This window comes from Lissotriton helveticus, chromosome 3_2, assembly GCF_964261635.1.
Source record: "Lissotriton helveticus chromosome 3_2, aLisHel1.1, whole genome shotgun sequence".
NCBI lineage: Eukaryota > Metazoa > Chordata > Amphibia > Caudata > Salamandridae > Lissotriton > Lissotriton helveticus.
In genome coordinates this window covers 64,424,973-64,448,148 of record NC_136062.1, presented here as the reverse complement: position 1 = coordinate 64,448,148, position 23,176 = coordinate 64,424,973, and positions in this window count along the sequence as shown.

The following is a 23,176-nucleotide window of genomic DNA, read 5'->3' as shown; positions in this document are numbered from 1 at the left end:
GCCCAAAGATAACTTCACTGTTAAAAAATCAAAACTACCTGTATGAACTTAAACCCAACAGTGCCCTATCTCTATTGATATATTTATTTTTTATGCAAATTACAGCAAGAAAATGGAAGGAGAGAAAAATATTTCCTTTGAAATTGTACTGGAGAGCAACAATGAACAAGTTATTGAACCCAATGAAGACTTAGAATTCATGGATCAATCACGGGACTATGAATTAGTTCAATGTGTGGAAGCGGTAGATTTGCTAATTCAAAATGAGGACATTTCCGACAATCTGTTAATGGAAGTTATGTTAAATTTGGAAAAAGAATCTGAAAAATAAATTTATATTTAATAATTCTAAACTTGTTTCAGGCATTATTCATTTTTATATGTAATTCATAAACAAGTACCAAATTGATTATAATGTAAAGTCAGATTTATAGCATACTGTGCAACTTTTTTATGTTACATAGTAATTTTGCTCATAGATACTTTCTTTCTCCCAATATATTATCTCCAATGTCTATTTGACATCTCTTATTCATCTCCTGCCTCCATGTTGTTTCTGCTTTCCTGACAGACTATGATGGGGATTCCATATAGCACAATAACTTCTGTAACAACATGCAAGATATCTACAGAGGAAACGGTGTACATTAAATTTAAGACTCAGCATTGGTACCTACATGTTGGTACTTAAAACACCCAAACAACACAACAACTCTATGCAGAGCTACCCTACCTCTAATCACTTTAAATTATTATTTTCCTGTTTCACTGGGTTTTTCCCATTATACGCTCCCCGGGCGCTCCCCCCGCGAAAACCGAAAAAAATTTATTATTTTTTTTTTTACCCGAGGGACACTTTTATGGCCCCCACATCAAACCTAGGGGGTCAGGGGGGGTCTACCCTGCCCCCTTTTGATTATTTCCCCCTTTGTTTTTACCACCTCTTGTGTCTCGATCCCACCGAGACACAAGATGGCGGCCGCTCCGGACTGTTTCGAATGTTTACAGACACCCGAGAGCCAATCAGCTTTCCGTGCGCAAGTCGCGTTGCTCGCCCGGAGCGCTCCCTAGTGCGCGTACCGGGGCGCGGCTATAGATATATAAATCTTTTTGAACCTAAATTACTCAAAATCCTCTGGAGCACATATCTTGAGACATAGCAAAGGCACATCGGGCTACAAGTCCCTACAATTTTGCCAAGTTTGGTGAAAATCCATTCAGCCGTTCGAGCTAAAAGTGCGACTGACCGCCCTATGGAAATTAACATGGGAAAACACATTTTGGGACCCCCCTTTTATCTCTGCCCCCGCTTGACGGATTCCCCCCAAATGTTCAGGGAAGGACCGGAGCACCGCGAGGCAAAGTTGCTGAAAATTTCAGGCATATTACTCCAGCGGCGCCAAAGTTATTCCAAATAGAATGTTGCGATTTCCCTATGGAAATCAATCCTAACTATAACTCCCTACTGGCGACCGCCAGTAGGTAATATATATATATGTATATATATATATATATATATATATATATATATATATATATATATATATATATGTATATATTATCTACTGGGGGTCGCCAGTAGGGAGTTATAGTTAGGACTTATTATCCATAGGAAATCTTCAAAATTGTATTTGAAAGAACTATGGCGCCCGTTTATGAATCCTCGCGAAAATCCGTTCAGTAGTTAGTAAGAAAAGTATAAGTAAAATCACATATATATCTATGGCCGCAGTGGATCCGCGCATCCTGTGCGCACACTAAGTGCACCGTCCTGATCACGCGCTGAGTGCTAATTGGCTGTCATGTGGCTGTCAACATTTGAAATCAGGAAGTATTGGCAGCCGTTTTGTGCCTCGGTAGAAGCGAGGCTGAAGAAGTCAGTGGAATAAGTGTGCAAAATGTGTAAAGGGACAGGGTAGAAATACCATGACCCTCTAGACCTGCTTAGGGGGTCCCACAAGGACCCCCAGGGCCCCCCCAAAAAGTATTTTTTTTAAAAACAGCAAAATGTACGAAGGGTGCACGGATACTGCAGTAAAACAAATAATAAAACAAAGCGCGGGTTAGTGATTAGCCCCAGGGGGGTCAAATCCAGGGGGAAAAATATTTAATTTATGGGGAGCCCAGAGGGGCCCAAGCCCTGGGGACCACTACCCCCCAGGGCTACAGAATAAATGGTTGGGGAGGCTCAAATGCCCCCCCAGAAAAATACATATTTGGGGGGCTCTACGGCCCCCCCAGCCCTGGGGACAGCTACTCCCCGGGGTTTCAACAGAATAGGTGGGTGGGCTTAAAGGCCCTCCCGAGCCCCAGGGACCACCACCCCAGGGGCTTTGTTTATTGTGGGAGGGGGGTCACGTGGCCCCCCTCCTGGAGCCATCAAGGGCCCTAGGGACCACCACCTCCCAGGGTCTGCTCCTGTAGTGTCCCTGGGTGCCCATCCCCGGGACACTGTTATTTGCTGTGTCATGGCACCCACCCTGTCAAAGCAAACTAGGTTTGCATTTTGAAAGAGAGAGCAAGGATACCTGATCTCTCTTTCAAAATGCAAACCATATTGCTTTTCGACATGGAGAGCTGCGTGTTAGCAGCTCATTGTGTGGAAAAGCAATGTCGGCTCCCAAAGGACGCAGGGAGCTGGCTGAGATTCCCCCACAGTTCCCAACATTATATACAAGGGGATGGGGTCCCAGGGTGAATTGAAATTAGTGATAGGTGCTATTTTTTTCTTTACAGTAAAATTAGGAGCCGCGAACCCAGTGCGGCACTCAGCGCGGCTCTCTGGTGTGCACACATTGGGTGCACGATTCTAGCATATCAGGTGCGCGACTCCAAGCAAAAAAAAGTAATATTTTTCAGATATACATCAAGCTTGTGTGTATAGTTCTTGGGTGGCTTTAAAAAGAGCCTTTGTATTTATTGAGACATTTTGGTACCCACAAGTAAGTACCTATGCAGAGTCTAAAGTTCATGAGGAAGACTCTGTTACCCTCGTCTGTAAAATGTACACCATCTCTCCTTTGGATTAAGTATGGGCAAAATTTGCGAATTCGCGGTACACAAATTTGTGCGAAAGCGAATTTGGGTCCGCAAAATCCGCGAATTTGTGCGAATTTGGGGATTTTTTTATTTTTGCGTGTTCCCGGGGCACTTCGCGTGTTCGCAGGTTTTTTTTCAGCGCGCCGACCGTGAAGTTACCCATGTGGACGTATATATGGGCGCGGCCATCCTGTTTGCTTTGCGTATTTCCGTTTCCGGGAGCTAATTGCATGATCGCGTTGTGCGCGGGGGGCACTATTGTGTGGTCGCGTGCATTTTTGCGTGCTCACGGGAGGAATATCGCGCAAACTTACCCACGCGGTCGCATTGGGCGCGGCCATCTTGTTTTCCATTCACTGCAATTTTTCTGGGCATGCTTTTTCTATCCTCTTTTATTCTCTGCAATCCTTTGTTTCTTTGAACTTTGTTTTATTTATTTTTTCTCATTATCTATCTCTTTATTTTTCTACATCTATATTTTGTGTTTTTTTCTACTTTTGGTTACTTAAAACTCCTTTTTTTAACTATTTTCTATTATTTACCTTTTCCCTGTTCTTTCTTTCCTATTTTATTTTCCTTTCCTGTCCAGGACCATGGCAAAAGGAGCTGGAAAGAACATCAAGGGGAAGCGTCCCGCACCCCATACCCGGCTCCCTTGCAGGCGCTTAAGGGGGGGAGGCAGTAGTAGCCCGGGAGATCTTCAGCACGGTGGAGGTGGCTGCACTGATTTTTTTTTTTTTGAGTTTTATATAGCGCGAACTAGAACCGAACCGAATCAGTTATCAGAGCACTTTACATAGCACCAGTTACGTTACATGAGGACACACTTTCATTTTTTAGGCACGGGGAGATTAAGTGATTTGCCCAGAATCACAGGGGGTTTTTGGCGTCGTTACTGAGACTCGAACCCAGATCCCCAGGTCCAAGGTCAAGCGTCTTAGCCGTTAGACCAACCACGTCCAGCGCCACCTCCCCAAGACCGTCATGGCAGGCGGCACGCCCGGTGCCGGCTATGGACTCCGGGAGCATCGCCAGCTATGGGGGAAGGTCTGCTGGTCCATGTATCGGGAGTCTGGGGTCCGGCGGACCTACAACCAGGTGACGCACCGGTTGTCCGACATCCTGGACCGGGAGCAAGACCTGCTCAGCCTGCTTGGAGTCGAGATCCCGGACCTTGGTGACTAGTAGTAGCTAGTATTTAATCACTACTTTTTTTTCTCCTGCTCTGTGCTATGATATTGCAATTTGTTTTTTCCGAAGAGCAAGAATGCTGCCAATTACAATGCAGGTAAATTATGTTTCAAAAGCTTCTGTGATTGTAGGTGCTCGCCTAATCACTGGTGGTGCTACTATGCTTACTTGTTTTCAATTTTTTGCTCATTTGGCCTGAGTGATTATGTATGATGAGTACTTTACAGACCTGCATAATGCTAGAGAGACTAGAGACTCAAGTCTAGTCCTTCCTTTGTACTCCTGCTGCCATTAAGAAGAGATAGTGGTGGATTGATAGGTTGAGAATATTATGACTTGTTATTTAGTAGTAGGAAATTTTTTAGTGATCTGCAATCATGAAGACAGACTGCGTCTGTCACGTCGCGTGCTGCTGAGTGCTGGCAGTCATAGTAGAACCTTTTTGTTGTTGGTTTAGTTAGTGATTTACAACATAACTTTCCAAGTAGGCGGTCTGCGAATCCAGCAATACTGTAATATCCTCCTAGTTGACCAGATCAGATATGTCAATACATGTAGTGCAATTGTTGGTAGTTTTAGATTGTGGTCAAAGAAATCAAATATTTCAAAAAAACAAACATCCATGTTTGTGTTTAGTTCATGATCATCCGCAGCACCTCCCAGGGGCAAGACAACAATAGAGACGCCGGCGGAACAAGGTGGGCAGGATCAGTCCTCAGAGGTCTCTTCTGCTGGCCCCAGTAAGTTGTTCTGTTGTTAATATTAATAATTATACTTCCCTAACTTTAACAGCACCTATTCATTCCAAACTGTTTCCTAATTCTATTTTTTACAAAATAGTCTTTGATCTTCTTGTAGACTGTTTCTACATTATCCTGCCTCTACTATCACTCTCTGTGCTACTACTATTTACTATTATTATGAGTCGGTCTGTGTAGGTAGCTAAGCTTGCCCAGTCGGCAAACGGTGTTGAACAAAACTGTGATCCAGCAGTAGCTCTAGGCACTGAGTGCAGTCCTCTGGGTTGCCCTTGCTCTCTATTCCAGTCTTCCTAATGTTTGTGCTTTGACAATTCCCAACAACAAAATTTCAATATCCACCAACAATAAGCTAGTAGTTGGCTTTTTCATTTGATAGGAGCACATACCATACCGCTAGTGTTTCAGGGACTATTCTGCACATACAGAAGTATTGGCAAGAGAAATAGGACATTGTTTATGATAGGTGTAGTTCGACTTTCCACATACCTCAGTCAGAACAGAAGTTGAACCCCCAATCCCCTGACCGACTATCATGTGTGTCTGACCAATGATTAATTATACGACCCAGAAGAACAGAAGAAGACTACTGAGTCCTGACCTATCAGAGTCACTGAAGCATGCTTGCAAAGTGCAGTATTGCAACTGCAAACGCTTCCACTCACTCACTCGCGAACAAAAAACACACAGTGTTTTTTAGTTTTAAAGTTTTATTTTCAAATAACGAGTAAAAAAACCAATTTCTTTATTTTTAATAGCGCAGTATTACCAGCGAGCAGTGGTGATAGATGACGTTAAAGTTTAAACACCCTTCCCTAGAATATACTTCAACTTAACACATCGAATATTATAATAACTGTGCGGGAGCACTCACCTTGTTTGAACTTCAAGTACTGGTGGTGATGAGGAGTAGGTGGTGAAAATTGAAAAGCTCTTCTTGGCAGAAGGGCAATGGAGTCTTCTGTCTGTAATTAGAAAAATGATGCACGTTAAAAAGCAAGCATACATCAGTTGTGCCAAAAAGTGTTGCATGCTATGGCTAAGCATGTTCATTCATTAGAAACTTTATTCGGATATTATCCCTAAAAACAACCATAAAAGTACATTCAGAATTTACAGTATTAAAAAACAATAATCATGGCAGAGTAAAAATAGACTTATTAATTTTCATACATAAATTTATTTCCGCAATCTAAAAATATATTTTAAAAAGGCAGAAACAGATGCAACAGTTAATATGGTATCTAACTTCTGTATAGCTAAAAAAGCAGGGCGACACTGGTTAGCTTCCATGATCTTCAGTATGGGCACAATCCATCTCTTCCTTGGGGTAATATAGAACGTACAAAAGAATAAAATATGAATATCTGATTGCTCCGATAAATCATCACAGGGGCATTTACTTAATTGCCTTGACCAATTTTTCATATCTGGGAAACTAAAAGCTCTAAAAAGAATATTTAGACTGAAACGCGTTAATAAAAACCTTTCGCGATCACTCATGTATAATGTTACATATGGTTGTATGTTGCTAGAGGTCATTATTAATTGATGAGCAACCACTGTCTTTTTCTTCATTTCACCTTTAATTCTTCTTTCTTCCAGGTACTGGACACAACAATTTTTAAGCACCTTTCTGGGGACATGACACATTAAGAGTGGTTCATCGTAATAATCTTGACGTCCTAGATTTATTAAAAACATTTTTACATAGGGTAGCCATCCGATCTTGCTAAAAGGATCTAGGCTCATCACGTCCTTTAAGATAGTACGGTTAAAAACACACTCCTTGGTGGTCCAGACCCTGTGCCACAAAAGTACTGGTTGTACCTTAATGATATCTTCAATATATGGCTGACCAAGTTCTGTATGGCAAATATAAGTAGAGACACTCTCTGGTACAGCTAGAAGGTATCTCATAAACATGTTTTCTACCACCTGGAGGCATTTCACATTGGCATATCCCCATATACCTGCGCCATAGATAGCGATTACTACGCATGTTGCTCTATAAATTGATAAAAGTTCCCTAATTGGTTTTTTGCCCATCCTCTTGCTGAAATTTTTTAAGGCCATTATAGATTTGCAGAACATCAGCCTTCTTGCCCTTATTGCACTTGACCACGGGCAATATTGCTCAAACAATATACCAAGGTATGGAAAAGTTGGAGTGAAGTCCAAGGGTTTTGAATGAATGTACATAGTTTTATCTACCCCTGAACCACAGTTCATGCTCAACGTTTTTGTACAATAAATTCTCAAGTCCAAACTAGACATAAAAAGAGTGAATGGTGTAACCATCCTCTGCAAACCAAGGGGGGTCCGAGCCATCGGGACCGCATCATCCGCATATAGTAGTGCAGGGACGGATCTTTTTGCTATCATAGGCATGTCCCTGCATTCCCGCAGCAAAGCATATAAAAAGTTAAAATCCTCCCCAAAACCGTCACTTTCAGTTCCAATAATTAAAAATCGTTTATGTATTAACATTTTCTTCCATTACAATACCAAATAGGGGGTGGTGTATTGCATCTAAAAACATGACATGTTTTTTCTAGGCGTCACAACATCGAATGCAGCATCTACCACCAGTGCCGGGGCCAGCAGCGTGGAGGCGTCCACTCCAGGGGCTGATGCGGCGGCACCACAAGTGCTACCAGGAGGAGCTGCTGTGGGGGATGGCTCAGCAGCGGCGGACGGTTTTAAGTTATTATACTCCTTACTTATTGACATTTTAGAATAGGCTCGCAACGGGGTGTATGATGTACTGTACAGTAGACAGTACACTAGTACAAGGACACTGTAATGTTAAGAACAGTTACTAATTTAGAACTACATTTTTGCCAATCACGGAGAAGACAGTCACCCTTGACTTAGCAATAGCATTAGCGGCGGTAGTTCTCGAATAAGCATTGGCCCCCCCTATTTGACTTCAACTCAGCTGTGAAACTTTTATCGTGAAGCCAAGTCAGATCAGATGAACTTGAGGGATGTGATGAACTAAAAGGGAAAGAAGGGTGTAAGGAAATATGAGATGAGTCGTAACATTTATGACTGTAAAGAATGATACGTCTTTTTGAATGCATGCAGAGGTGGCTGATAGGAAGGAATCAGATGCATGGCTACATGAAGCAAGGATGGTTGGAGGAGAATGACTGCCTGTGTGGGTGAATCAGAAAGTGCATGTGTGGTGTGCATTGCAATATATAATTTGGGTGAAACTCAAATGCAAGTCAAGACGGTGGTTTACCAAATAAAATAAACAGGGTGTTAGTTGGTTGTTGAGAAAAAGTAAAGTTGGTCCAGTTGAGACATTAAGAAGAATGATAGCCATTTACTTTGGAAGCCCGGATGGTATCTTCTTCCTCATAGATAGCAGAGGTGTATGGAGCAGACGCTCAGTGGATGAAGAGTGTTACTTTGAACAGCATGTCCGTGCCAGAGTAGCAAAGCAGAGGAAATCCAAATACGAGAAGTTGTGATTGTTCAGAAATACTCCCTTGACTAACAGTAGAGAAGTTTACTTTGCAAGCACAGCATTTATTGTGTATGTATTGTATAGTTCACATTATATCAAGTTAAGTCCCATCCTCCGGCAATTATGGGTACCACACTCACTCCCTATGTTAATAATATTCTTTCAGCTGTGTCAATCATAGGTGGCCTATCGCTGTTGTTCACTCAATCTATCAAAACAAATCACCTAAAGTCATACATCATATAAGCAAAGATCATGTGATCGGCTGGATATATGATCAGAAATGATTAATCTTCATTTTCCTTTTGTAGTAGTCAAGGCCCAGGGGGGCAGTGCGAAATCTAAATTACATTGAGCAGTAGCCATTGATGTAACCGAGTATAGCCAGTGCCACCCCTATAAAAAAGTAAGAGCTTCCCTATCCCCACCTGCATGTACTGCTTAAAGTAATGCGAGTCTGCGTCGTCATGGCTTGTGTCTGTTTTTCTTGGGTGTAACCTGACTGAGTTGGCATCATGCCGGCTGCCACAAGTTCACGTACAAGTAATTTTTTTTCGCAAAACAAGACAAAAAAAAAAGCTGTGTACTCTCTGACTCTCTGACTATGTAGTGAGTCCATAGTGCTGCTAGTAGAATTCCTGAAACTCCCACTAATGTTACAGGCCTACAAAGACAGCGGAACGATACATGCCAAAATGTTATACTGTGCTTGCAAGTTGCTAGTATTACTGTGAGACAACTTTATGTTGATTTATTTTGTGTTAATGTTAAAGAGTATTGGTTACAGTATTTTTCTTTCTTTCTTCATATAGATGCTCCACTAAAACTCACCTGCAAGGAGATGGCTGTCCAGGCCAGGGCCCGGAAGCTTGAGGCCATTTGTGCTGAATATCGGCGGCTGGTGGCTCGGGAGGAGGAGGTGGCGGCAACAGCTGCATCCTCCTCCAGTGCCCCTGGGTCCACATGCCAGCAGCCTCCAGTTGTACAGCGCCGTGGTCCGACAGCCTCCCGCCGCCGCTGAGCAGCAAAAAACACAGCAGCTGCCCCCCCAGAGCCTGGATGGCACGTCAGCGCTGTTTCCGCCAGAGAGTGGACTACATGGTGCGTGCGGTTGAGAAGCTGAAGCGCCAGCTCCAGGACCACCGCAAAGAGATGCGGGATCACCTGTCAACAGGACACCGCCGGAAGTGACTGTCCCTTGCCCATTTTTTAAAGACTGTTGGGAATTGGGCGTTGGGGAATCAGAGCGACTTTTGAGGGACATTCTTATGGACATTGGTTGGGGTTAGGGAGGGGGTGTGGGTTGGATCTTTTGAATAGTTTGTTTTTGTTAGGGAAAATATAATTATTCATTTTACATACTTCTACATAGTGTACGCATTCATATTATTTTGTGAGGTGGTGGGCAGGTGTTACTGTATGTTTGTTTTCCTCAAACTTACCAGCATGAATAATCTGAAACATCCAAAAATGTACAAAAGTGCCACTAACAGAGATAGTGAATTCAATTGTCCTACTAGTACTTTACTAGTACTACTGTCAGTCTCTCCTCTCCTCTGAGTCCTAGCCCATTATTCTACCTCCCAAAAATGCTTATCTTACCCGTGATTTGTGTTTGAGAATAGAGCTAGGCACAGCGCTGACTGCATGGCAAATGGCGATTACAGTTGCCCATGAAATCCATCCAGGACAGAAATTCCATTGTTGTGGTGGTAGTAGGAGTGGTACCACACTAGCAGTAGCAGCATATGGAAAAAAAAGGAAATGACATTGAGTGGCCTGAGAGGAGTATTCACGTGTAGGAGGATGCTGTTGACGATGGATCCAATCGATGGTGGGCATGACATTCGGAATTGATTTGAAAATGCTCATTGGTATTATTTTAAGCAGAATTACAATATCCTAGGATTCATCTAGCTGCTTTAAAATTGATTTGAGGAGGTTGCTTGCACCTTATCCTCCCCAGCAAGTGTGTGGAATTATTTTTGTAATTTAGTCACACCTCAATGAAAACCACACAGCCCGTGGGAAGAGGGTTAGGGTTTGAAAATTTGATGGGAATGCGGGTTTTTGGGAACATTTTGTGGAGAGAGGAAAAAAAAACATAGCATGGTCAAACAACAAATGAAGAAAAACAAATCTTTGGATACGAAGATATCCATAAACCTTTTAAGGGACATACAGGAAGTGCATGCACTATTGCATGCATGAAGTTGTTTGCTAAATTGATGGCTAGGTTACTAAAAAGTAGTACTTACTACAACTTACTAACTGTGAAGAAACAATGTGACAGTACAGGGCTTTAGTAATTACGCAATTTCACTTGCCTATCTGCCCTTAGAGAGAATAAACACTTATTAGTACATTAAATTAGTTTTAAAAATAACAAATAAACTTATCAAATAGCTGGAGGTATGAATTTGAAGCAGAGAGCAAACAAACGCACTGTCACACTCATAGAAGTTCCCAACAATAACATTATATAAAAGATAAGGAGAAGTGAAGAGGATACTGTAACTGTATGTTGTAGTTGTCCTGTTCAATTTGGGAAGTTGCATGCATCCAGCCATTCCTCTTATTCGAGGTACTCCTCCATTCCATCTGACGCCACGTCGATCAATCTTGGTGACCAGATACACTGTCCACTGCCTATCTGGTGGATGGAGAATTGCGGATCGCTAATGGTAAGCCTGAGTTAATCGTTTTTCCCATCGCACAGGGTAAAAGCCGGACGGTAATTGTTGATGAAAAAACAGGAAGTGATATTAAAACACCACGGAGAAAAAAATATAAGGTACGGTGTGTAGTGCAAAATAACACTTTCAGTTTCAGAGGCGACAGTATTACATACAAGCATCATTTCTAAAGTGCGTACTCAGAGTCTCCTTTTCTAGGATAGTAATTAGCACACAGCAGGCCAGGGCCATGCAGACGGTCAAGGCAGGCACCACTGAGTGAATGAAGCAACCTGATGTAGCATACCTCTTTGACATAGATAGACAAAGCATATATAATTTTATGCAGCAAGCCACATAGCCACAATTTTACATGAACTGTTGTCTGGACTCTGGCATAACAACACTACACTGGCTCGACCACTCCATACCACGACTAGACAGACATGTAGTTCTGCTGTAGTTGACTGGTTTACCTGTTTGCCACTCACGAAATGGCCATAGTTCTTCTGTAAACCGATGATGATGATCCATCCATGCCAGTGAGTGACTGTAAAGAAAAAAAATATTATGTAACTTTGATCATCAAGACTAATCATCATCATGGTATATTGGCAAACTCAATCATGTTCATGCAGTCGCATTCTACACACACAGTGAGTTAAAGGACATTTTGCATATTAAAAAATGCAACGTAATGGCCCCTGCAGTAGAAGTAGAATTTGAATCAAACAAGGTAAAAAAAACAGAGTAGATTTGAGTTACAATTAGTGTGTAAAAGATTAAATAATAACAGAAGACATATGATGATTCATTTCATGCACAAACAGCAATTGCTTTTATCAGAGTCAGACAGCCAGTGCTGTCCTCTGCATGCCATCTCATTATTCATTATCTGTTCCACTTTTTGTCCACATCTTGTTCTTAAAGTGGAGGCCCACAGGGCAGCCTCTCGTGTCAATTTCAGAAGTAACTGTCAGCAATCAGCATATAGTCAGCAATTCCAGTCCCACTTCTTCTGAGGGGACTCATCTATGAAGCGACAGTTTCTTCATTCTGCGTAATCCAGCCATCAGCCTTGAGGGAAATTGATAGGGGGAGTCTGGAGGAGGAGGATAAAGGAGCATGACTGAGTTGTGAACTTGTGAACTTCAGGATTGCAGACAGCGCCACCTTCAATAAGGAAATAAAACGAAGACAGTGCTGCTGATGGATTTGTTGTGATTAGAGTTTTGTTGTGGTAAAAGTTGCAAAACAAATAAAGACACACTGGAGTAAAAGTGAATAAGGAGTCAGGATGAAAACAAAAGGAAGTTAGTTTCAGGCCTAGGTGTCAGGGAAGTAGAGCTCGTCCTCAAACTCTGTGAATTGAGACGGGAGTAGGTCAGCTAACAGAGAAGAACTTCGGTCACCTAAGTCGTTGTGCTCTTCTTCCTGTGTGGATTCACGTATTTTGTAATCTGGTGGTATGAAGTGCTGATTCATCTTGATCATTTTTAACCTCTCCACATTTTTGGGTGAGACGCGGGTCCATTTTGAAGTTACAATGGCACTAGCAGCGCTGAAAACACGTTCAGAAGACAAGCTAGCGAGTGGGCAAGACAAATAATTTAGAGCCAGCTTGGCGATCAGTGGCCAGTGAGGCACTTTCCCATACCAATACACCAATGGGTTGTGATCAATGTAGACCTCTGTTGGGTCATTCAGATAGGCCTGCAGCATCTACTCAAGGTCATCCAGGGCTTCTCCACTTTGCGTACAATCTGTGGCATTTGCATCAGCACTGGAACGAGCAAACCCTTGATGAATTATCCTATCCACTTCCGACAATATTATGGCTGGGCCTGGTGCAGGTGAGGATGATGATACAGTTGCTGGTGTAGGTAACGGCTATGAGGGAAAGTGACTGCCTTCGGCAACAGAAGTGGACCATGACGCCGGAGGGCCTGCTGATTCAGTAGTACTTCTGCCGGTTCCTTCAATTTCCTGCCGCTCTTTTTCGAACCGAGTGGCTGACAGAGCTGGCCAATGTTTGTACTTTGAAACATCTGCTTCAGTAAAAGGAATGAATGCTTTGCTGGCCACTGCCTTTTTGTACAGTGGATCAAGAATAGTGGCACAAATGTAATGTTGTTCTGTATGTATTTTTTTAAGCCTTTCATTGTCAACTAGGCGGGTTAATAAGCTCTCCGCCAACTGATATGCATCTTGCTTGTCAGTATCATCTTTGAACGTTGAAGACACCACCTTCAGTTGGTGCTCTAGCATGCACAACAATGGGATAGATTTGCCTAAAGTACAGTCCTCCCTGCTGACTTCATGTCTGTCAGGTGTTTAACTAGGTCGCATTCCTCCAACTCTAGCCTCATGTCTTTCATAGTAGAACCCAATGCAAAGATCTACTCATGGATTACCAAGCACTGCTCAGACATACGCTCAAGCATGTAGAAGGTTGACTTCCAACGTGTTACCACCTCCTGGATGAGTCCTCTAACTGGCAATCTATGTTCATGTTGAAGTTTCCTCAGCTGCTTCCGGGCCTTAAAAGAATGGCTGAAATGTGTGCAGATTCTTGGGCAGGTGGTCAGTAACTTGGTGACTGTGTTTTCTCTTTCAAGAAATCTTGACCATTAATGTTAATACTGTGCGCCAAACACGGCACTCTGAAATAGCCACCATTATTCATGGCCCTAACAATATTACTTTAGTAGTGGGTTGTACTGTGCACTCAAATTTCTACTGCTTATCCTGAGAATCAATACTTATTTTGTTTAAAATAGGGCGTGCGGATAGGGAGGAGGACGCTACTCTCCTATGAAATCAAATGAGCATACTATGGGTGATAAGTTATCACTGAACCGGTCCTGCACTGCAAATGCTAACCTCTAAGGTTCTGCCACTTATTTTATATATAGGCGTTATTTTCTTTTGTTCAAATAAAAAACATTTATCCAATTTTTTTTACTAGTCTCAATGTTATTGTGATTTATTTACATAAACAAAACAATGCATTTTAAGCGTTCTGTCTGAATTCATAAACAAATTCATGTATATCAATTAACAGTAATCACACATCATAATATTGTATAATTTTTCATTACATCATAACAAAGAACAGTTGTAAATCCCAATGCATTTCGAGATCAGCTGATCTCTTCTTCAGGGGTACTGTAATGTAAAAAAACTTCATATCAATTTAACATTCATTTTATCAAGTCAAACAAAGAGAATCAATTACATGAGGTCGAATAACATTCAATTGGTTTATCATAAATTATGAGTTTCTGGTGTGGCACATTACTTAATTAACACAAAGTTGTTCACTTCCTACAAAACTGACCAAATTACAGGGCTATTGATATTACAGTAAAACCGGCTTACCAACAACTTGATAAGAATTCTGACTGAAAGATCCAAAGAGGTCACTCTAATCTGTATCATGCAAGACTAGAAAGTCAAAATCAAGGAAAAAAATGTTTTTGTAGAATACTAAAGGAAGACCGAAAACTACTACAAGTAACAACAGTTACACACTGTTCTGGCTAATATCTCAAGAAATGTAGGCATACCTTCAACAAGCGAAGAAAGAATATGGCTGTTTGCACTGTGAACGGCGGAGTCCTAGAATAAACATGTAGAAATAATCTGTACTCTTCACTCCATAATAGCGCTTAAAAAACTGACAATGATATGCTACTAGTAGTCTGGGAGTTTAATCGCTATATCAAAAGTACCTGGAATTTTGAAGCTCAAGGACAAATATCTGACTCGCAAAGTTGATGAAGTGTATCTTCTGAGGAGAAATCAAGTAATTTTAGTCAACACCTAGTTAGCGAGACTAGAAATACCTATAAACCAACAAACAGGGTATGCAGCTAGTACATGAAGTTTTAGGGTGCTCAGCAAATATGAGGCAAGCTCTTGCGAAAAAAGATTTATCTGTTGGGGAAAAAAAAGAACACGCTATAAATCATTGGTTCATCTTCTGTCTCATGACTCGTTTATGCAGCTAATACATAGCGACGAGATTTACCTGAACACACGTTAGATAAAGTCTTGCGATTGTTCTTTCACTGCCCGCGATACATGAATATCCAAGCTGGATGAAATAGTTGCTTGAAATGGCAAGTTTTCAAGTCTATCGAGAAATAAAGCGATCTATCAATTCTTAACTAATGTCCCAAAAGTGACTCGTCAAAAAAGTAAATATGTAACGCTGTCATTTACCTTGCCAAAGATACGGGTGAATCCCTCAGCTATCCCTACGCGATACGGCGGCGTTTCTACGGCGTTTTCATGATCACCATAAATGTAAAAGACTCGAAAGAGGACTATGGTTTAACTCGAAGGGGAGTCAACCATTTTACGCGGTCTAGCGGCGTTTCTACAACAGTCTCAAAAGACTCAATGAATGGTAATACTCAAAAGAGGACTGCGGAATGACTCAAAACGAAGTCGGCCATCTTAGGTGTGATTTCGTTTTGGCAAGTACCAACACCACGAAGCGGCCATTTTGAGCTAGTCTCGAAGAAACTCGATTATCTTCTGCAAAAAGCAGAAAAGTATTAAAAATAAAGGAAAGTCACGTAATTAAAAGTGTGTATCAGATAGTAACCAAAGCCCTTTAAGGACCAGAAATCTTAGGTTTTGGACTTGAAAAACCTAATGTGTGAAAAACTGATAATCAAACACTGTTCAAAAATACATGACAACAATAGCGTATATTAATTTGCCTCCATGTACAATATCATTATCTCTCACAGTGTATGCAAATTTATCGCAAAAATGTAGCACTTGATTACATTCTGCAATGTATACAGCTTTACTAATATTTCTTCTAGGTACAACCAACATGTTTACATAAGCCAATCCGTACACATAATAATGTATGACATTTAGATTAGACAAAATGTAGTAGACATACAATTTAAACCCAACATCTTTACAAATGTTTCTTCTGAGAACAACCAACATGTTTACATAATCACTTAGTTTAGACAAAATACAGCTGGTGAATATGTCTTTTTAATGTTCACTGTGTCATCTATGTATATGGGGTGTTATTCTGTGCTATCTCCTAAGTTATCCAATTAAATGTGATTCTAGGCACAACTGTGACTGGGATCCTAAAAAAAGGGTATCTATAACTAATATTTGACTTTCTATTTTGTAAGATCGATTTACCTTTTACAATGACCATTTAGTTGGGTACTGTCAGCGGTAACTGTTATTATTCGTGGAAATGAGAATGTTCTTAGTTCAGAGGTTCACAAAAAACAGACCATATCGATCTTGTCGTTCAATCCTTTGGGAATCATGGTCTCCATATATTTGATCCACCATATTTCTCTTTGTGATAAGAGTTTCATGTTGTCACGGCCTGGTTTTTGGTCAATCACTTCCAATACTTGAAATCTAAGTTGTGGTATGGTATGATTCATTTCATTCCAATGTGTAGCCAAACTTGATGTGGTAGACTGATTCCGTATTCGGCTTTTATGCTCTGAAATGCGTGTTTTGATTTTCCTGTCAGTTTTCCCTATATATAATTTGCCGCACGGGCATTTTATACTATATACTACATGAGTTGTATTGCAGTCAGCTCTGGTGACAATCTGGATTGTTTTGCCTGTACGTGGATGTTGGGTAGTTCTACCAATTATCACATTGTTGCAATGAACACAGTTCATGCATTTTTTCATTCCTTGTTGTGCTGTGCTTGATTTTTTAGACAATATAGTAGGTCTAGTAATCAACACCACCGAAAGATTTTTGACAACATCCACACCCAGATGCCCTCGGATCTACATGTTGCCTAAGATCCATAAGAGTTTAGAAAACCCACCTTTCAGACCAATCGTCAGTGGATGTGGATCTATTTTTGACCCCTGGGGCAATATATTGACGAATTCCTGCAACCATTTGTTCCACAATGGAAAACTTACCTGGAAGATACTACACATTTTTTACAATTGCTTCAAGAAGTGACCACATATCCCAAAAACCTAATCATGTGTACTATTGATGTGTCTTCTCTGTACACGTCAATACCCATTGAGGAAGGATTGGAAGCCTGTGAATGGGCCCTACTTCAAACACCAGATTTACCTGCCAATAAAGTTTTTCTTCTTGAACTTTTGCAATTCTGCTTATGACACTCTTTTTTTTCTTGGAAATCGGAGTGGTATTTACAAATCAGTGGAACCTCCATGGGTTTTTCCGGAGCACCAGTTTTTGCAAATACCTTTACGGCCAAATTCGAAAATGATTTTATTTTATCTGATGCATCTTGGAACAAACACCTGGTATTTTACAAACGATACATTGACGATATTTTCCTGTTATGGAATGGTCCGGAAACAATGCTTCACCAACAGATCAGTGATCTTAACACAAAAAATAAGCGCATCCAATTCACATGGAAGACAGATCACTCACAAATTCCTTTCTTGGATGTAATGATACACAATAACACGCGACAATTGGAAACAAAGGTGTTCCACAAACCAACTGATCGGAACAATACTCTGTTGTTCACTAGCTTTCATCCTAAAGCATTACTACGAAACCTACCATTCTCCCAATTCATGAGAACCAAACAGATCTCTTCCACAGTTCAAGCTTATTCAGAAGAACTACAGCTTCAAAAACAAAGATTCAGAGAACGCAGATATCCTTCGCAAATCATAGAACAAGCTGAATCCAGAATCAAAACCATTCCTAGGAGACAATTATTACAACCTAAAGTGAAAACCACACAATCATGAATAGTATTCGTCACAAAATTTTTCACACAATCAGCCCAAATAAAAAACATTGTTAACAACCGTTGGGAATTACTAGAAACCGAACAAGATTTTCATGGCATTTTCAAGGATAAACCTCTGTTCGCCTATAATCGAAGCAAAAATTTGAAATAAATGGTTACTAAACCTACTATATTGTCTACACAATCAAGCACAGCACAACAAGGAATGAAAAAATGCATGAACTGTGTTCATTGCAACAATGTGATAATTGGTAGAACTACCCAACATCCACGGACAGGCAAAACAATCCAGATTCGCACCAGAGCTGACTGCAATACAACTCATGTAGTATATATTATAAAATGCCCGTGCGGCAAATTATATATAGGAAAAACTGACAGGAAAATCAAAACACGCATTTCAGAGCATAAAAGCCGAATACGGAATCAGTCTACCACATCAAGTTTGGCTACACATTGGAATGAAATGAATCATACCATACCACAACTTAGATTTCAAGTATTGGAAGTGATTGACCAAAAACCAGGCCGTGACAACATGAAACTCTTATCACAAAGAGAAATATGGTGGATTAAATATATGGAGACCATGATTCCCAAAGGATTGAACGACAAGATCGATATGGTCTGTTTTTTGTGAACCTCTGAACTAAGAACATTCTCATTTCCACGAATAATACCAGTTACCGCTGACAGTACCCAACTAAATGGTCATTTTAATAGGTAAATCGATCTTACAAAATAGAAAGTCAAATATTAGTTATAGATACCCTTTTTTTAGGATCCCAGTCACAGTTGTGCCTGGAATCACATTTAATTGGATAACTAAGGCGATAGCACAGAATAACACCCCATATACATAGATGACACAGTGAGCATTAAAAAGACATATTCACCAGCTGTATTTTGTCTAAACTAAGTGATTATGTAAACATGTTGGTTGTTCTCAGAAGAAACATTTGTAAAGATGTTGGGTTTAAATTGTATGTCTACTACATTTTGTCTAAACTAAATGTCATACATTATTATGTGTACGGATTGGCTTATGTAAACATGTTGGTTGTACCTAGAAGAAATATTAGTAAAGCTGTATAAATTGCAGAATGTAATCAAGTGCTACATTTTTGCGATAAATTTGCATACACTGTGAGAGATATTGATATTGTACATGGAGGCAAATTAATATACGCTATTGTTGTCATGTATTTTTGAACAGTGTTTGATAATCAGTTTTTCACACATTAGGTTTTTCAAGTCCAAAACCTAAGATTTCTGGTCCTTAAATGGCTTTGGTTACTATCTGATACACACTTTTAATTACGTGACTTTCCTTTATTTTTAATACTTTTGTGATTTTCGCAGAAGATAATCGAGTTTCTTCGAGACTAGCTCAAAATGGCCACTTTGTGGTGTTTGTACTTGCCAAAACGAAATCACACTTAAGATGGCCGACTTCGTTTTGAGTCCTTCCGCAGTCCTCTTTTGAGTATTACCATTCATTGAGTCTTTCGAGACTGTTGTAGAAACGCCGCTAGACCGCGTAAAATGGTTGACTCCCCTTCGAGTTAAACCATAGTCCTCTTTTGAGTCTTTTACATTTATGGTGATCATGAAAACGCCGTAGAAACGCCGCGGTATCGCGTAGGGATAGCTGAGGAAATCACCCGTATCTTTGGCAAAGTTGATGACAGCGTTACATATTTACTTTTTTGACGAGTCACTTTTGGGACATTAGTTCAGTATTGATAGATCGCTTTATTTCTCGATAGACTTGAAAACTTGCCGTTTCAAGCAACTATTTCATCCAGCTTGGATATTCATGTATCACGGGCAGTGAAAGAACCATCGCAAGACTTAATCTAACGTGTGTTCAGGTAAATCTCGTCGCTATGTATTAGCTGCATAAACGAGTCATGAGACAAAAGATGAACCAATGATTTATAGCGTGTTTGTTTTTTTCCCCAACAGATAAATCTTTTTTCGCAAGAGCTTGCCTCATATTTGCTGAGCACCCTAAAACTTCAGGTACTAGCTACATACCCAGTTTGTTCGTTTATAGGTATTTCTAGTCTCGCTAACTAGGTTTTGACTAAAATTACTTGATTTCTCCTCAGAACATACACTTCATCAACTTTGCGAGTCAGAAATTTGTCCTTGAGCTTCAAAATTCCAGGTACTTTTGATATAGCGATTAAACTCACAGACTACTAGTAGCATATCATTGTCAGTTTTTTAAGCGCTATTATGGAGTAAAGAGTACAGATTATTTCTACATGTTTATTTTAGGACTCCGCCGTTCACAGTGCAAACAGCCATATTCTTTCTTCGCTTGTTGAAGGTATGCATAAATTTCTTGAGATATTAGCCAGAACAGTGTGTAACTGTTGTTACTTGTAGTAGTTTTCGGTCTTCCTTTAGTATTCTACAAAAACATTTGTTTCCTTGTTTTTGACTTTCTAGTCTTGCACGATACAGATTAGAGTGACCTCTTTGGATCTTTCAGTCAGAATTCTTATCAAGTTGTTGGTAAGCCGGTTTTACTGTAATATCAATAGCCCTGTAATTTGGTCAGTTTTGTAGGAAGTGAACAACTTTGTGTTAATTAAGTAATGTGCCACACCAGAAACTCATAATTTATGATAAGCCAATTGAATGTTATTAGACCTCATGTAATTGATTCTCTTTGTTTGCCTTGATAAAATGAATGTTAAATTGATATGAACTTTTTTTACATTACAGTTCCCCTGAAGAAGAGATCAGCTGATCTCGAAATGCATTGGGATTTACAACTGTTCTTTGTTATGATGTAATGAAAAATTATACACTATTATGATTTGTGATTACTGTTAATTGATATACATGAATTTGTTTATGAATTCAGACAGAACGCTTAAAATGCATTGTTTTGTTTATGTAAATAAATCACAATAACATTGAGACTAGTAAAAAAAATTGGATAAATGTTTTTTATTTGAACAAAAGAAAATAACGGCTATATATAAAATAAGTGGCAGAACCCTAGAGGTTAGCGGGGCATATTACCAACAACTAGCGATAATTATCGCTATGTTGGCTTATCGGCAATATTTTATCGCCGTGCTGCGGCGATTTTTATCGCTTAAGAACCTTGCTATTATCAAGGTTTATCTCCTAAGCGATAAAAATCGGCCGCAATGCATGAATATCGCTGAAAAGTCAGCGATATTCATGCATTACCGAGCAAATGCTCTTAGCCATGTTATCCACCTACCATTGGATAACATGGCTAAGAACTGCTCAGGGGCAGGTGTTAGCTTTTGGAGATATTCGCACTTAAGCGCGAATATCTCCAAAAGTTGGTAATAGGAGAAAGCGATGTTAGCGACTGTTTCCAGTCGCTAACATCTTGGCACGCCCACTTTGCATATCATTAGTGATAAATATCACTGACATGCAAAGCGGGGCCCAAGATGGTCGCTATCTCCTACTAGCTGTCGCTAACTGGTGTTAGCGATAGCTAGGTAATAGGGAGATAATTTTATCTCCTCTTTCTTGGCTTTTAAATCCAAAAAAGTGGAGATAAACAACCTTGATAATATGCCCCAGCATTTGCAGTGCAGGACGGGTTCGGTGATTACTTATCACTCATAGTATGCTCATTTGATTTCACAGGAGAGTAGCGTCCTCCTCCCTACCCGCACGCCCTATTTTAAACAAAATAAGTATTGATTCTCAGGATAAGCAGTAGAAATTTGAGTGCACAGTACAACCCACTACTAATCTGATTTTCTCGCTAACAGTACTGTAGCTGTCATGAAAATTAAAGCTTAACCACATTTCCTGAAATCATCATTGTTACTATGCATGAAAGATGTTTAGTAGTAGTAACAGAGCTTGATATTCATTGTTGCATGTAGCAGTGCTTGATTACTGGTTATAACACTGTGGAAGATTGCTCCAATGCTTGTTTGCTGTTTGTAACTCTCACGTTGAGCAGGTGCGCTCAACTGACGCTGTCACACACGTGCAACACTGCCTATAAAAAGGCTCACCGGTTCCCTGACGACGCTTCGCTTCTCAGCTTGCGCGTCACTTTGGAGTTCCAGTCTCTCGATCTCTGCACCCGGACCCCGCCCTCACCCGGACCCCGCCCTCGCCCGGACCCCGCCCTCACCCGGACCTCGCCCTTCGTTTGGGGGGCACGACAGCTGCAGCCTACCTGATTCCTTGCGGCAGAGCCCAGCGGTCACCGGATTCCTCTTCAGTTTCCTGTTGATCACAGGAGCGCTTTGAGTGCCGGCAGAGACGAGTCTCCCGGCTTCCGGTTTCCACATCGGAGCAACTTGCCAGGCGGACTTGCCTCTCCCTTCCGGCTTCAGGACTAGGATTCTCGGAGACATCGAAGGAGGACAGTAAGACTTTTCTATGATTTTGGGCCAAGAAACAAACATTGGCAATAGCAAACCGAATCTGGTGCAGTTTCAAAGAGACCTTGGCAAAGGCAAATTGAACTCTTCTTTTGATTTCTAGTTATGTACAATTTCCAGTGAGCCACTTCCAGTATTCTATATTGATATGCTGTAGTGATTGAACTACTATAATTGATGTTTGATAGCAGTGTCTTGTGGGGTTTGTTCTTTCTTTCTTGTTTTCTTTTTTTTTACAGAACCCCCTTTTAAAGACCTCACGTAGTAAGTGTAAGGTAAAAAAGAGCGCTGCATGCCAATTGTTACAGTTACTACTAACCAGTTATTAGAATGGTAAAGTGTAATGCTCATGCATCTCGTGCTCTGTGAACGCTCATTTGGCATATCTATCTCTTAAGGTGATTAAAGACTGCTAGACTGCAATTAAGTTTAGTGAACGTTTTGAACCTTGCGCACGAAGTACAGGAATGGGCTTGTAAATCAGTAGGTATGCATGTATGTATTTACTAGCATTTGTGATACTGAGAAGTTAGGAAGGATGTTCTAAAATGATGGTTCTTTAATGCAGCTCAGCATCTAATCAAACAATACTGATCTGTGAAGGCCCAGAGTACTTCAAAGAGAGAGACGGTCATCTCAAGAAGAGATCCTGTGTTGTTTCTCTCTCTCTCACTTTCCGTCCCATCCACAACCCCTTTTCCGTCCCCGCTTCCCTCCCCCTTTAGGGGTCAGCACTTGTGACAGGTGTTGAATTCCTTGTCACATTTGTTGGTTCCTGGAGGTGTTGGGATTAGTCATCACCAAGACGGAAAGAACCTGGACTTCTGAAGTGGCACGCCTGACAGTAGCACCACTAAAAT